Source organism: Streptopelia decaocto (assembly GCF_964273445.1).
Source record: "Streptopelia decaocto genome assembly, chromosome: 6".
NCBI classification, from domain to species: domain Eukaryota; kingdom Metazoa; phylum Chordata; class Aves; order Columbiformes; family Columbidae; genus Streptopelia; species Streptopelia decaocto.
The window spans coordinates 34,058,625-34,075,631 of record NC_138660.1 but is presented as its reverse complement, the minus strand read 5'-3'; positions in this window follow the sequence as shown (position 1 = coordinate 34,075,631).

Genomic DNA, 17,007 nt, shown 5'->3' with positions numbered 1-17,007 from the left:
ATGCAACAGCATACATTTATTTTGGCTGCAACAACAGTGTTACTGGGAATCTGTAAGTGGAAAGGGAATTTCTGTGACTGACAGCAGGAGAGGCACTTCAGCAAGCAGGAGGGCTGATGGAGCTGACTGCTGGGAAGGGAGCAGAGTGGTGTGTGTGGAGGGGATTTGGGTAACCAAAAAGGTCAGCACAGCTGCTGTTGTGCTGAAAACTTGCTTTGGAGATGGGCTTGATTTTCAGAAACCAAGTGTTAAATGGGTCCTTTCACTATTTAACCTCACTGTCCATGTGATGGAAAATTACTGCCCTCATGTACTTTTTGTCCTGTTGTAATACTAAATACTCTGAGAGAGATGCTTATCCATGCTGTTAATGTGTAGTAATGGGATTGCTATTTTAAAAATCAATACAAATATCACACCAAAAATGAAAGGCTTATAGATTAGTCTGTCGAGCTGTTTTAATAGATCTGTCTGACATTTGAGGCACTTTCCTCAGAAGTACTTTTTCAGTTTCAAATTACTTTTTAAATGTTACTGGTTGCAGATTCCAGGCTAGCTAATACAAGTTGTTAGTGTGAAAGCCTCTCTGCAGTTTCAGAGAAGCTGGAAATCATAAATGTGTTCACTTTTTTTTCAATTGATCAGGAATGTATTCTCTCACAAATTAGGGAGTGGCAGCTCCAAACACATGCTTTGTTTTTGTGGTTTCAGCTCTCTGGTAGACTGCAGAAGCTGGAGAGCTGAAGATGATGTTGAAGTTTAGAACAGATCTTTCTGATACTGCCACTTGCCCTGTGGAAAGCTGAATGATGCTGACTTGATTGAGACTCTTTTTGAGATGCAAAAAAAATTGCTAGCAGGTGACATACACCTTTATAATCTACGTATTTGAAGTTGTCTTTAAGATCCTTTCTATATTTTAACAATTTTTATACCTTTCTCAGTTCCTTCCACAGGTCTGTGTAGAATGTCTCAATGGCCCTAGTGTGTCACTGTACTCACAGCCTTTCTTTCTTTGTGGTTCTTGAAGGCCTGTTGGTTACCATCAAGTGCAGTTGTTCATCAAATTCAGGGCCATGTCTTTGGGCTGTGTGTGTTCTGGTGAGAGTGTGAGACCAAAAAGAGTTACTAGTGCTAATAGCTTGAAGACTTGCAAATCTTTGAAGAATTACTGCTATTATGTTTTGCTCCAAGGCTTAGCACTACGTTTCTGTGTTCAAGGGTTGATTCAGGAATATGTTTGATTTGACTCGATCTTAACATCCAGTGCAGTTTCCCCTTTGCAAACAGGGAGGAACTAGGACAATTAATCCTTTCCCTGTGGAGTTCACAGCATCGGCGTCAAGCAAGTAGGTAAATGGAGGGAAGAAGGAAATAAAGGTGATAGACAGTTCTGCTGCAGCTGGGTGGTTCTTCACTCCTTTGGAGTTTCTCCATTATGAGACTGGATAGAAGGTTTTGCTTGTTTATGAGCAACTTTGTCCTGTACCAGGTAGGTAGAAATAAGTTTCACTAGGGATTGCTAAGTGTATTGGTACCTTGGTGGATCAGGACGCTCTAGTGAAAGATTGGGTGATTGCTAAGCTTTGATACAGCTAGCAGGTTTTGCAATGCTCTCAGTTACCTTTGAAGGTTGAATAAATGGAGCTATCCTGCAATTTTATGTGCTTAGAGTATTTTAATCTATGCAACATATCAGGATGTTTTGTCCTTAATATTCAGCATTTTGTGGAGGGTTGCTATAAACTCTGTTTGCCACAGGATCTGTGTGGAATCACTATCTGGTCTAGGCTTGCCCAATTATATGCTTCATCTTAAAGCCTTTACAGCACAAGGCTCTTGTTGTGAACCAGATAAAGATTCCAATACCTCTTTGAGGACCTTAAACTTCAATCATTGTAGAACTGGACATTCAAACTTTGCGTAGTGGCGGTGAGAATTGTAAAGCTGGTGTGTTTCGTAACTGCAGTGAAAGAGCCAAAGAATAGATTTGGCTGTAGGTGTGTGCAGGGCAGTGAGAATGAGACACCTTGGAGAAATGGCAGTAATCCATTGAGCCTTGGAAAATCTGATACTCTTTGAAAGACTGGCAATTGTAAAGAAGGGCCACTTTTAATAGCCTTACTCTTATTCAGGAATATCTGTCTAAAATTAGTCCAGACCTGATATTATTTAACTCTCCATTCTTGATCTTTTCTATGCATTAGGAAGCACAGCAGTTTGTGCAGAATTCAGTAAATGAGCATTTAAAAATCTCTCTTTGGCTTAAGAGCCCAGATACCTTTAGCCTTGCCCTGTTCTCATTTTAAAGTTTGAGTTCAGAGATTTACTGTATGGTTTAATGGCCTGGAGGTAAATTTAAATCAGACAGCTTATTTACCTACAGGCCAAGTCTGCCCTCAGGCAGATCAAGACCAAGCCTAAAGGTCTTAATGCTTGGTGTTGCAGGCAGGGAATGCTTGGTGTTACACCCATATTTTGTGGTTTTATTTCTAGTCTGTTATTTTTCAACAGTTTTCTTACCAGTCTCACTCATGCTGATCCCCCTCAGTAGCTGTTTTTCGGGACAGGTGCCATTCCTGCCTCGTGCTGATCTTGCTGGAAGTGGTGCCTGTGGTTTCTGGCCAGCCCGTCGGTTAGCGAGAATGGTGAGGCTTGTTTCTTGTTGCTGTCTCCATGGTGGTTTTGTCAGGTCTATGTCTGTATATTTTGTTTCTGGTTTGCCCTTTTTTCCCTTGGTTTCCTGATTGACAGGGTCCCCAGTCAGATAACCAGGCTGGATTAAACATTCTCACACTCTGACATGCCCGCATCGATTATCCCTGTCTGTCACTATCTCACAGAACTGCTGCTAATTCTCTCCCTCCCTTGTCATTCCTAAGTTAAAGCCTTCTTTACCAGTTCCCCCACTCTACTGCAAAAAAACCTTTGCTTCAGTGGTGAATCCTGTCTCTCCCACACAGAACCTCATGTGCAAATAGTGTCCCATGGTCATAGATACCAAAACCAACACCAGCTCAGCAAACAGTTGTTGACCTGTATTGGAGCTCTCTTGTCAGTCCATCATGTGGCCCAGATCTGTGGCTTGAAGGCACATTTGGCTCCTCTTCAACCCTGATGGTGGTAAACCTTCTCTGTTCAAGTCTCTTCTAGGTGTAGAAGTAACTACAATTATAAGAAACATTAGGAAAGCAACAAAGTAAACTGTGTTGCCTATGAGAACATAGCTGACAAGTATTTTGTTTAGTTTGTTTTTGGTTTTTTTTAATACTGTGAGGATATTTTCCTTCTTTCAGCCCTTTTGATTGTCCTGCGATGATGCCTTCTTCAGTGTTGTGGCTGTATTGTGAGACTGCTTTCTTCAGGGAATGCGTCCAGCTGGGACTAAGGTTGATAGCAGCACAGAAGACAGAGAGCTGCTCCCAGCTTCACTGTGGGTTTAAGATGGTCTGGGATGGATATAGCACAGAATAAATATATCAGGCTTAAACCTTCTTGCTGTTAGGAGGAAAATTCTGGTCCTGGGATTTTGAGTGATCTTTCACCTTGTAAATATAGTATATTGGAGAGAGAATGAGTGAATGCTTTGAACTGGTGACTTGCTAAAGCTGTGCTGCAAGAAAGACAACTATGATTGAACTGGGAGAAAATGCAAACCTAAACAGAAATGTGTACTGTTGTGTATGCAATACCAGTGCATTCTAGGGAGACATGTATTATTGTTCGGACCAGGGAGAGTAAGAGGGATGTTTCTGGTCCCCTTTTTTTTGCTGGTTGTGACTGCAGCTAGAGATGCTGGTTTTGGTGAAATTGATGCTTTGCATTCTTCTCCACTCCCGCATGTGAAGTCCAGGGGATGTCTCAGAAGCAGCAATGTCTGCAGAAGCTGTCCAGAAGTGTAAATACAGACAGGTTTGTGTACTTTTTGCTTGACCTTAGACTTATGCTGTTCTTCCCCTTAAAGTCTGTCAAAGCTGCCCACCTCCCCAGACACCAAGACCCTTATAGTCTTGGAAAAACAATGAAATGTATAAGTGAGTGCATAGATTTCATGGTTTACTCTAAACTGCTTATTTTTCGTTATAATGCTACATGATGGACATAAAGTGACATTTATAAACTACAGCTATAAAGCACTGATTGCTTAGTGTTTTTAAGTACGTAAGCTTGACAACAGCAGCTGATTAATAATGAATTAAAATAATGGTCAATGAAAGAAATATACCTTTGCTAATCTATTAGTACTTGAAAGCTTCTTCATACATTTTCCATGAGTCTTTTCCTTGTAGGACTCTGAGAAAGTATATTTAGTGTTTACTTGGTTTCAACTGTGGTTTTCAGCGGATATTGACTGAAACAGCATCTTAATCAGTTGGACCTCAGGGGATATTTTTCCATTGACTGTATCTCTTTATCTTCACCTTTCCCTGTGTGCTCAAATTCTTGTCGGAGCTGCCAGCTCTGTCAAGATTTCCTTTATTGCTTTTTATTTTAAGACTCTTTTTAGCTCAAAACTTTTCTGAACATTGCCATCTTGGTGGGCAGTTCTTGCTGACTTTGATCTGAGGTATGTTTTCATGGAAGCAGTTTCCTACTGTCCTCCTACTTTTCTCAAACTGACTTTCAGCAGCAGCTGTGCTGAGAATAAAATACTGAGTGATGTAAAGCATTTTAGGGGGCTTGAGGGGTCAGGTCTTCTGTGTGAAGACCACTCAAATGGGACAATTCAGTCAGGTTTTCCCACCTCAAACCTAGAGTGTGGTTAATCTTTTTTCTTCCTGTGGTCTTGGCAAGAGTTCTTGCATCCTGTTTTGCCTTTTCTGCCTTTACTGCCACCTTTTTTATTTCTGTGACTTCCTATTTCAGCAAGTTTGTTGAATCCATCTTTCTTTATTGCAAAACAAAGGTGTGCTTGGCATTTCATCACTATATTGTTTTTTAGAAAACAAGTTGTTCAGAGTAATCTGGGGTGAGTGGCACAGCTCATTTGAGATGCTTGCAGCTCTGAAGTCCAATTCCTTAAGCAAAAGGCCACTGTAGAAACAAGGTATGGTGCTTCCTAAACCAGGAGCTCACTAACCCAAAGCAAGTGTGAAGAGCAGTTTGTCAAGTCATCCCTTTCCTGGTTTGACTTGTGAAAGATGCAGGGCTCAGGAGGCTGAACAGGGAGTTACTCTGATTTTTTAAATTCTGTCATTTATCAAGAGTCACCATATTGTAAATATGCTATTGTCCAGTGAGGTGTCTGTGTGCAATCTCCTCTTGTCACAGATAGAGAGTGTGATGCTGTGGTGAGGCTGTTGCAGTGCAGAGGTGGCTCATGAGCTGTGGTTGCATGGGAAACCTAATGGGTGTTTGCCAGCATCTAAGAAATGGGATTCTCTGCCTTAGAGAGCCTAATGTGGTTCTCTTTCTCTCCTGTGCATATCAGCCTCAGGTTAACTATAAATCCAGCTTCTTGCTTGTGTTCTGTCTCCAGTTATTGGAATCCTAGAGCATCCTGGGACAGGTTACAGCTTCCTACAAAAAATATCATGGAATTGCATCATTATACAGGAAGGCTTGAGACGGATGCAAGTTAGAATTCCTCCAAACAGTGGCTGAATTGAAGAAAAATGATAAAGAAACACCAGAGGGTCTCTGACAGTCCCAGTTGGTCTTTCACAACTGCTGCATTTGCACCAGTGCTCTTTCCAACAGGCACTGCAGACTGGTGAGTGGATTTAGCCTGTGCCTGCCTCTCTTGTGTGCTGTTGGCTTTAGACAAAATGGACCCAGACTTCTCTGAGATGTGCAGGAATAGGGCAATGGGCACAAGCTGGAACAAAGGAAATAGCAAGCAGATAGCAGAAAAGAAGTATTGGTTTGAGAGTGGTCAAAGACAAGGAAAAAGGTCTTGAGAGGTTGAGGGGTTTATGTACTTTGAGATATTGAGCCGCTTGTAGTTCCATTCTGATTTACCTGGACCTCTAGAGGTACCTTCCCACCTATATGACTCAGATGCTATGATTTCCATGCATTAAAGGCATCTTACTCAAGGTAATCTATTTGGATATTCGATTAAGTGTACCTTTTATGAGTAGGTTAATCAAATGCCTATTATTATACTTTTATCTGTATAGTGGTGTGAAATTTGGATAGGTGTCCAAGGTTTGCACAGTACAGCCAGGTTCCAGAGAACAGAGACTGAAATAGTCACAGGCATGTGTTAATTTCAACTGAATATGATTATATGACTTTGACAGCATATTTTAGTAATACATCTCTGTGAAAACAGACGTACTTGTCCACTGGAGCAGTTTATCTTGATTATATTAAAATTTGTGGAAGCTTTTTCTTCGGTGTTACAGCTTGTCCTTGTGCCATATAGCTTTGATTTATGAATATGATTTCAGTGCATGCAAACCAAACAAATAATATGCATGAAACCCCCTCAAAACTGGACACTATATTGTTTAGCATGTCTTGGTTATGAACTTTACAACAGCGAGCACTACCACTGATTACTAAGGATAATTTTCTCGATCTTACAACGATGTTACAATGAGCTTTAAATAAAATAAATTTTATATTTTCCTTAAACGTTTCTGGGTATATTCAAATATGCTTTATTATTCAAGCATGTACTTCCTTTTCAATAAAGTCATTTTGAGTAAGTTCAGTTTTAATGCAGATGTGAAAAGAAATTAATACTACTTCCAAGTTTTTGGTTTCTAGTTTTGAAAGCTTTTGTCGCTGAGTCTGTATCTTAAAGAACTGCTGTATAAGTGCAGCAGTCTTCCCTGTGATTCTCATCAACTGGGTTATTCCAGATTAATGCCCAGTTTTATTTTGAGCCTAGTTAAACTGAAAGAAATCCATGTATCTTTAGCAAAGCTTGTGAGCGTACTGCACTGAAGCTGGTGAGAGTGAGCCTTCAGCTTCGTGTGTTATTTGGTTTGGGTTTTTTTAACTGATCTGAAGTCTTAGGCTTTTTCTTATCTCTCTGCTCTCTTATTTTTGAAGCTTGATGAACACTTTCTCAGAACATTTCCATCAGATTAAGTGCCTAAAGGCCTGAGGTGCACAATGGCCTACTGACTCTGAACATTCATAACCTGAAAATTACATAATTATTTTGGTTTTATTTTATTTTTAAGGCTTTTACAGAAAGGATCCGAAAGTGTTCTGTTCATACCTATTAATATTTCACACTAAAATGCACTGGGCTAACATGAGTATCAGAATGATTTCACCCGTTGTTCTCCAAATGCAATTCACTCTCACATTTAAAGTACAAGTGTCTGCATTTAGGAATCTAAATTGTTAAAAAGAATTTTAAATGCTTGTGAACAGCAGGGTAGGTAATAAGACAGGACAGGACTACAGCTTTCTGCTCTGTCATAACCCAGCTTTCAGGGTCCCATAATACCAGGGCTCTGTATCTTTGCGAGGTCACATTTATATTTGTCTAGGAGACTGTCCTCTCTAAGTGAGACTAATGGCACACTCGGGCAAGTAAGAGGTAATTCTACTGGATTTGGACTTTGCCAGTCATCTCTTTTCGAACAGTTCAAATACCTGTAATTGCCAAGATATTGCCATTTTGCACTAGGTTATGTTATCTTTAGTGTGCAATTTAGTGTGTCATAGTAGACTTGATAGAATATTCTGTTACATACCTTTGAAAGGCAAATGGCTTAAAAAAAAAAAGGCAAAAAATTGCTTTTAGTAATTAAATGCTTGTGACTTGAGAAGCCAGATGGAAATATGCTATTCTACTAGGTTTTCCATTCAAAATGAGTAATAATCACTAACGCTGGCTCTCTTTTATGAAACTGTGTTTATCTCCAGTGCACCTGCCTTCCTAAATACATGAAGAAATGAGTAACCAGCCTGTTCACAGAAACATTGCTCTTGAGAAGTTGTCTGCACAGATAAGTGCTTTTGAAGCTTTCTTAAGATCCTTAAAAACCCAAGCGAGCTCTGCTATCTGTGTTTTTGCTGCCCAAGTTGTACTGTAATGGGATTCATCTCACCTATGCTTCAGGTAGAATTCTGGTATGGTTTGAATAGTTTTGTTGATCATTCTTGGAATGAAGAATACTTTCTGCCAATGCTCATTTTACTGAGCTTTAACCCAGAAGTTAAACCAACAAAATTCCTGTATTATCTGGAAAGAATGAGGGTTATTGTAGTGGCTGGTAGGTGCATCCCGGTGGTCCACACACACTGAAATAGGAATTGTATCTCTTTCTTTGCTGTGAAAGTGGAAGGGAAGGTCTTTCCTCATCTTTTTGCTCAATTTCAAGAGTTTGCTTTATCTCAATGCTTTTGTGGGGTGCCTGTTGCTAGAATATTGATCTGCCATCCATGTAGTAGCTTCAGATTTCTCCTTAGCCAGAGCTGGAAATGGTAAAAGACACAAACAGGGAACTTCTCACCTTTGCTGAGAACAGCTGGGCATGCAGGGAGCCAGGTGAGGTAGAGATAAGAAGAGCATGGAGTTGAAATAGCAGATAATTATCCTTATTTCTCCCCAGGATTGTAGTGCTTGTGCTAATTCTGTTCAAGGTGCTTTTGTTGATAAGTGATAAAATATTATCTCATAGGTCACACTTAGTCATTTTCATTACTTTTACCACCTTGTTTTTTAACTCTGAGAAATGCAGTACCTGAGCTGGAAACATAATTAAACAATTTTGTTCTCCTCAGTGGTTATGAATCCCAAATCACAACATAAAAAGGGCAATGGGCCACATGAGCTCTTACCCCTGCTCAAGGTGAGTTTCTGCAGTTTAGATAAAAATGGAAAAAGTGGGTGGTTAGCATAAGCAATAAAAGGGGGTACAGAAGGCAGGTCATATGCAGTAAACAAGCTTCGATGTGCAACTGCATCAGTGTCTGGTTCCTGTTCAGAAACAGGAATGGTGTTACCAGCTAGTAGCCAAAGCAAAATAAATCTGGAGGGATTTCTGAAAAAAAAAAAGTCCTTCATGAGCCTCTGTGTAGCACTTTGCTATAGCTTCTGTAATTAGCAAGTACCTTGGCAGTTTTACAGTGGTATTTGGCATTTTGTTCTCTCTAGTTCTCCATGGGGACAATTTAGACTAGGGGTGGACATTGATTAGCACTTGACAGAATAAGCATTTCACCTTTTTGCCCATTTGATCCAGCATGCCTCGATAGTGCTGCAAACCCCATCTTTATTTTTGCTTGGGCTCTTCTCTGAGTTTCAGGTGGGAACAGGTGACCCAACAATACTTTCAGCCATTGAATTCTGTGGTGGCCACGCTGTGCAATCCCACCTGTGAAACACTGGTAAGGCATTGTCTTTAAGCAGTGGGCTAATAATGTGTGGCTCAAAGATCAGCTAAAACTATCTTGTTCCTAATAAAAGATTTAATGGCCCGTAGTGGTGACTTTAATGCTGTCAGCCCATGGCAGTCTCCTTGATGTTAAAAATCCCTCTTGATGTGATTAAGTGAGACTAACATAATAATAATAAAAGAAACCTAACAAAAAAATAAACTAAGTCCCCTTAATAAAACAAAAAAACCCCACAAAACAAACTTTACAAGAGAATTAATAAATTGGTTACCCTAACAGGTACACTGGTCAATTCTGCCTTCACCAATAAAAAGCCACTCTTAAGCTCTTGTACGTCCTGGTATAGAAGGTGATTTACTGCTAACCACTGACATTGAACCCCATAGTACCTGATTTTCTGCAAAGCAGAGGCTGCAGGGTTCAGAAATTCCTGTAGCTCTTCAGGCACTATTTGCTTTAAAATTGCTCTCTTGGTTTATAGGTTTTTTTTGAAAGGATCATAAGGTTTACTGGTGTGCAGAAGCATCTTTCTTCCTTGCAGTCTCTTCTCTGTTCTTGGCACAATGGAAAATGTTTTCGTATCTATGTGAATTTCCATTTCTTAGTGATACAAGTGCTTGCTGTATTTTGATTTCTGCCTAGGTAATGACACTGGTGGTCTGAATGCTGAACCTGAGCATAAAAGTGCTTTTATTTAATTGATCTTAGAAATATAGCTCTTTGGCCAGGATTTGTAGTAACACCTTTTCTGTTGCTCCCAAATATTCACCCCTATTTACTCTAAAACTAGAGTTATATGCTTTCTGTGAATTAGAAAAGACAGCAAATTCTGTGCAGTTTAGCATATTCTCACTGAGATCTCTCTGGAGACAAACCTGCTTTTGCTGGAATACAGTAAATATTAGTGTATTTGTTATCAGTTGGTATCATTACTGCAGGTTTGGAATACTTGCATGTGTCTTCTCAGATCAGGAATGCTGGGAAATGTGAATTATTGCCCGTGGAGGAGCTCTTGTCTGTGGACGATATTGATCATTTTTGCCCAGGTAGATTAAAAACTTCCTAACATGTTCGGAGAGCACATCTGAATTATGCTGGTGGTGCCCACTCTCTTACTGTGGGTAGGGAGGGATTTGCTACTCTTAAAAACCATGAAGTGGCCCCAAAAATCTGCCTGAGCTCCTATTTTTCAAAGTGTAATAGAACCAGGTAGAAGGGCTTGTTTCCCAGCTCTGCAGGTGCTTTTGAAAATGAATGATTGAGCTCCTGATTTATGTACTCATTAGTTTGTCTTCTTGAATGTTATCAGCCACACTAGTTTCACAGGGCAGTGACTGAGGTACTTAGTGCAGGTATAAAGCACAATAAAGATTCATGTTCAGTACTTCAGAAATACTGATGCATGACCAAATTGCTACTGTCTTTTTCTGAAAATTATCTTCTTGTGAAGTCTGACAGAATATGTACACAAGTGATTTTGCTCCCTCTCAGGATTAATTGCATATCTGAATATGTTTCTGCATGTTTCTTAGGAGCAGTGGATAACTTGGATGAGTTATGTTTTGGGCTGAACACATGTGGTAGAGATGGGCAGGATGCTGGTCCCTACTGACTTAAATGAGAGGTCCCAAGCTTATGTTGTTTTAAGAAGAGTTACTCTCGTGGTTGGTGAATGTGTATCCTACATTGTTGGGTCCAGGTTGAGTGAGGAAATGAAATAAAACGTTTTTTGTCTGTTTGGCAGTGCATAGCAAATAAAATGCAGACTGCATAATAGCCTCCAATATTTTAAACTCTTAACTGTTTTTTGCTATCAGCTTGAAGTAGACTTAATGTGAGAATAGGTCTGACAGGACAAGGGAAGTGGAGAGATGCGTATGAAATTACAGACATTATGGCTTTAGTTAAGACTTAGTTTTGTGTGGTTATCTTGTGTTCCTAGTAACATCTAATGTCTAAGCTTCTTCAGTCCATTTGCTACTTATTTCATAGTTGAGCCAATTCTATAACCAAGCCAGGAAGGAAAGATCAATTGGAGCAATGAAGCGTATGGTAGCTGCCTGTTCCTACATCATTAATTGCTGATGTGTGGTGTGTATTGCATGGCAGGCATGGTTAGGTGCTGCAGTGTGAAGTTAAGCCCCTAAGCGAAAACTCATGCAAATGTGGATGTGTATGTGCTAAGGTAATGTGAGATTTAAGGTAAATAAAGCTGTCTCCATCACAGAAGGAAAGATTGCTCTGAGGCCAGGCTGTTGGCTGGAAAAAATTCAGCTCTGTTCCTTCTGCCAATGGCTCTTGGCAGAATGACTTGACTGAGTTGGTTGGGCTCCTGGAACTGCAGGTCCTTGCAGGGCAGCAGTACCTGTCTCACCATGGCTGGAGAGAAAAGTGCATCTGAGGCTTCTCACTCCTGCTCTTGCAAAAGCTACAGAAGTAGCTTTTTTTTTTTTTTTTTTTTTTTTGCTGAGCTTTGGTGGCTGTTCAGTCATATATCCCCGCTCACCGACTGCATGCTGGGAACAGATTCCTGCATGCATCATTCCCTGTATTGGGCTTTTGAGGGGAGAAGAGCCTGGAGCTGGATGAGTGGAGGGAGCCAAGTGCATCGCAGCAGGTTCTTTGGTCTGGATGCTCTGGGATCACAGTTCAGAACACGTTTTTGCACAGTTTGGAGATGCCCCTGATTAGCCAGAAATAACACTGTGAGCTTCTGACCATCAAAAAACTCAAAATGCCTTGGTTTGCTTTTAATTGTTGTGTTTTAGCAGCACCTCTTTAATTACAGCACATACTTGTTTTGTATTGGGCCTTTCGAGCAGCATTGACTTTGTTCTTTCTGTCTGTGACTGATTGCTTAAGGCTAAGAAGCTTCTGCCCTCTACAGCTGGATATATTTTCTCCTTGCATACTCATCTGGTTCAGTGCAAAGTCAAATGGGATTGTGGGGTGGAGTGCTTGAGCTGGTGAGGTGGTGACATCTGCCCAAAGTGGGTGATTAGAAGGATGTAGAAGGTTTTCCAGCAGCACACCAGATGGTTCTGCTTTCTGCCTGGAGAGCGGGCTGGGATTGATGTGGATCTCCAAGGAGTCACTGTGAATATCATAGCAATAGCAATGACTCTTACCAAAGTCAGTAGCAGAAGGCAAGAAGGAAACCAGACTATTTTGATGAGTGTCAGACAAAAAATTAAGGAATTAAGGGTAAGATATTTGTCAAATCAAAATATCAATTATAAAATCCTGTTTCATTATCTTTTGATAAATTTTGTGGGAATAAATAATTGGATTTAAATGTTTCTTCTATTTCTGGCTTTGTAAGAGTGCTGTTGATTGCATAACTGTGGCTTCAGTGTTGTTAGCAGTTTCTGCAGTATACTGGCAGCAGATGAGGCACAAGTATTGCTTTTTTTCTTCCAAATGACCTGTAACTCTTGTTTCCTGTGTCCTGCTAAAGCTATGCCTGCCTTAATTACTGGTGAATAAAGCTGCCATTGCTTGCTCGTGTGCCTTCTCTCGTTTTCTGTGCCCTCCCTTGAAAGGAAAGCATGACACAGATGAAAAAGGTGGGGCTTTGCAAGCTGAAGTATATCAAAACGTTCCTCTTTGAGTAATGATTTCAGTAGGATTGCTGGGGCGTATCCTGGAGACTTTGGTAAGTGCTCCACAGCGGTAGGTGATTAGACATTGGTTTTCTGTACTGAAGAGTGTATACTTTGAATATGCTGAAACTGAGGTGGCTGTGCATCTGAAGTTTGACAACATCCTTTTCTTTTTGGAAGCTTTCACATAAAATGTTAGTTGCTAGAATTATGTTATGCAAATAGTGGTTGGATTTATCTGAAACCTTTCTGAGAATGGAAGCTGGTGTTGCTTATTCAGTATCAGCAAAGTTTTTGAAAGCCTATTGATTAAAGTCTCTTTAGAAGTAGTAATTTTTATCACTTTCTTTTTTGTTAGTTATTTGCAGGATGAAGATTTCTTTGGAATCTTCTCTTTCAAGTGCTGTGGAAGTCAGAGTAATAGTCTTATACTTTGGAGGATTATTCTGGTGTTTATCTAATGGTTATTATGCTCAAAGGTGTTAGTTTAAGAATGTTATGCTTTAATGCACAGATCAGTGCTTTAAAACTGTCTTGCTATATATTTCATGGGTTGGAAATGTGCTAGAAACTGAACTGCGTTTGCCTGTTACATTAACTGCAGCTGTGTCACATCTTTTAAAGTATGTACGATTGCTGTGTTATTTCTGATGCTTATAGAGTTAAACTTTGCTCACACTGTAGTATCAATGCAGCTCTTCAAAAGTTAAATTTACAAATAAGTCCAATGTTTTCAGGGTTCCTTTGCACTTGCTTTTTTTTCAGTTTGCAGTACATTCATTCTTATCAATCATTTACAAAAGCAGTGAGACCAACTTGAAATACTTTAGTGTTTTGAATGAATAATTTAATGTCCATGTTTCCTTTTAATCTTTTTGTTGTACAGTTACATCCATAGTCACTTTTCTGGTGTTAACGTACTAAACAAATCAACAAGTGAAGTAAAACTTTGCCAATGAGCATGTTGCATAGATTCAGACCAAAATGTATTTATTCCTGTGGAACTTTTATCCTGAATTACAGCTTTAAAAGCGTCTTTATACCAAACATCAGTTGTATGAAATAAGAATTGTGTACTGGGTTATTAGGAAATACATCTCCCGATGCACAGTTGACTTTCTTACTCCATTTAAGTAATGTGTGGTGGGGGGTGTGTGTGTGTGTTTACTTTAAATAACATTTTTAGGGACAACATTCTCAGCCATCCTTTTTTTCTTGGTTGTTACCAAAGTTAGCACTTGACAAGGGCAGGATGAGTGCTTTGTGGCTGTAGCCATCTAAGTTCCTCTGGCAGCTTGTCTTTGTAGAAAAGGAACTGCAGGAGCTTCAATAGCTGCTGCTCTGTCTCTGCTTGTGCCTGGGAGCCATCCTTGCACTAGGTAAAATGTGCAAAGCTCGTGTGCTGCCTCGAGAGGGAAGAACTAATACTAAAATGTTTAAGGTGCAGGGTCAAACCTGTCATAACCCCAACACCAAGCTCAGCTGTCTTCTAGTGGCTTGCCCCATTTGGAAATGCAGTGTGGGAGCTACCAGTCTTGTCTTGGTGGACTTTTTCTTTCTGGGGCTCTTCTTGATCTGCTCTGAAGTCAGGGTCATGCAGGGAAGGGGGATGTTACCTGGAGGACCCTGGACTTGTTTGGTGTTTAGATGGTTTGTGAGAAGCCAGGCAGGCCTATAGGTGGGCAACAGATTGTCCTATACTTAAGGAAGGTAAAGCCAGACTGCATTTGACCAGACTATGTAGCCAAACTATAAAGCAAGCACCACTGTGTTTGGTCATCTGTTGGTGAATTGGGTAGTAGCCGAGTCCTGAAGATTTAATGAACAGAAATGGTAGTTTGACTGTTCTTGGCTTCATCGAGTGCTTCACCTGTCTGGAAGGGAGCTGTTCTCTTTGGACCAGGAGGTCACTAGTGCAGGCACTCGCAACACTCCCAGGAGTCCACAAGCATACAGATATTTGCAGAACCATTGAACACTGGCTCAGCCCCTCTGCCTGCCCAGCACCCCAGCGTTAAAAAATATTATATTAAGAAAATAGAGACTGCAGTGATCAGGTGCAGGGCTCAGCTGGGCAAGCCCACTGGCCCCATTTCACATGCTAAGGGCCCTTTTTTGTACCCTCTTCTGCCTATTCCTCCTCTGTTCTGCCTTGTCTGCCTTCCCCTTCTCAGCTGATAGGGTTCCACCAGCGCCATCCAACATCCTTCAGTCTTGGGTTTGCACCTTTATCAGCCACAGAGTGCCAGTTTGTATGATGTGTCTTGCTAACCCACCAATTGCTGTGACTGACAAGGTGTTTTTTCTTGTCTCCATTACATTTGCCTGCCAGGTTTGAGCCTCTGTATAATTTTTGTGTGGCTTCCCCTTTTTCCTTCGTATCCCATTTGACAAACCTGCCCCATCAGATAATGTCTTGGGAATAAACATTCCCGCATTCAATATACCCTTATCAATTAGTATGGTTGACCAGATTTAGGTCTCCTCACTCCCTCTGTTACTGCCTGTCAATCAGGTTTTCCTTTCTTTTTTTTCTTGTTTATGGCTTCCTCTTTTTCTTATCCCTTTTTGCATAGAAAAGGTCCTTGAGCACAACATTTAAGGGAATGGATGCTTTCTCCATCCACAGACCCTTAGAGTTCCTGGGCAAACAAAGCCATGATTCTCTTCTGGAGATCTGAAGCAGGGCCTGATCAGACCGGTGGCTTCTTTGGAGGTCAGTTTATTCTAGTCTCTGGTTCTGATGAGCCATTTTAGTAAACTTACCACAAAGTCTTTTCCTAAATCTGGCACAAAGTTTGCCAGATTTCTACCCTTGCTCTGAAGATGGGGAGTCCTGGAGTTATTAAGGTAAAGGAGGTTACAAACTTCAAAACAGGACTGAGCTTTGTTCTGCAGCTCTAACACCTTTCTGCAGTGCTGAGAGAGGGAATAAATTGGTCTGAGGTAGAAACCTTGAGCAAGTGTGTATAGCCTGACATTTATCTGCAGCTGAAAAGACTTGCCATGGGGAAGGCTTAGGCCAGCACAGCTGTAGCTCTCAACTTCTCAATGTATTTTGAGAAGTCACCTTTGGATCAGTATTTCAGAGTTGAAATTAGTTGAGAGATCATGATGGGAGGTGAAAAGATTGCACACCATTGGGTTTCGAAGGAAAAGAGGTTTTTTGTTACTCCTCTGGGCTGAGAATTCTAAATCTTTGTGGTGGGTGTCTGTGGAAGGTGGTGTGGTGCTTGGAAGGTCAGGTGCATGTGGAGGCCACCTGAATTGTAACCAAACAGCCAGCCTATGTACCAGGTTTTCAGGTTTATGCCTGAATTGCAGTACTATGTGATTCTCTCAGGGCATGCAGTCTTAGTTCAGTGTTGTCTTTGGAGGCCTGAGGTGAAATTTTAGCTGTTTGTTCTGGTTTTTTTTTGCAGAGGGTGTATAGCCTTCCTTTCTTCTTTCTCTGCAGGGAGCCATGCTTTTGGAATAGGCTCTTCTCTTTGTGGAACAGGAATGACAGCCCTGTTTGAAATGCTGTGCTCTTGGCCATTCTTTGAGAGACAGCATTGCTGTTGCCTTACAACACTCATTTGTTTTTCCAGGCTTTTGATGGACTCCACTTTCCAGAGGTGCTAGGTCTATGTGGTCAAATTAAAACCTCTATTTGAATTGATTAACTGAACCAGTTAATCTTGTTCTCCCTTGCATGAAGTGTTTTTAGGCCTCAGAAATTATATTTACACAGGGATGCTTGAGCAGAACTGAATAATGTGTCTGGGAAGGGATGCTTTTTGCCATACCATGGCAGTATCCCCTGGGAGGCAAGCCAGGGGAAAAAGCTGGAGAGACAAGTGTTGGAAGTGGTAGAGTTTGAGTTCACAGCACTAGCTGGTTGCCAGCATTCCTTTCAGGAAAAGACCCTTTCCAATATTATTTTGCAAAGTAACATAAAGGGAATTGAAGTACTTGCTGTTAACATAAATGAAACTTTGTTCTGTGCTTTGGTGCAAATGAAGTGATGCTCCTTCAAAGACAGTGAGGTATCTAGAGGGCAACTCAAGTGTGTTTGTTTCCAAGGTGACTTGATAACTTTGGATCCTATAAACTT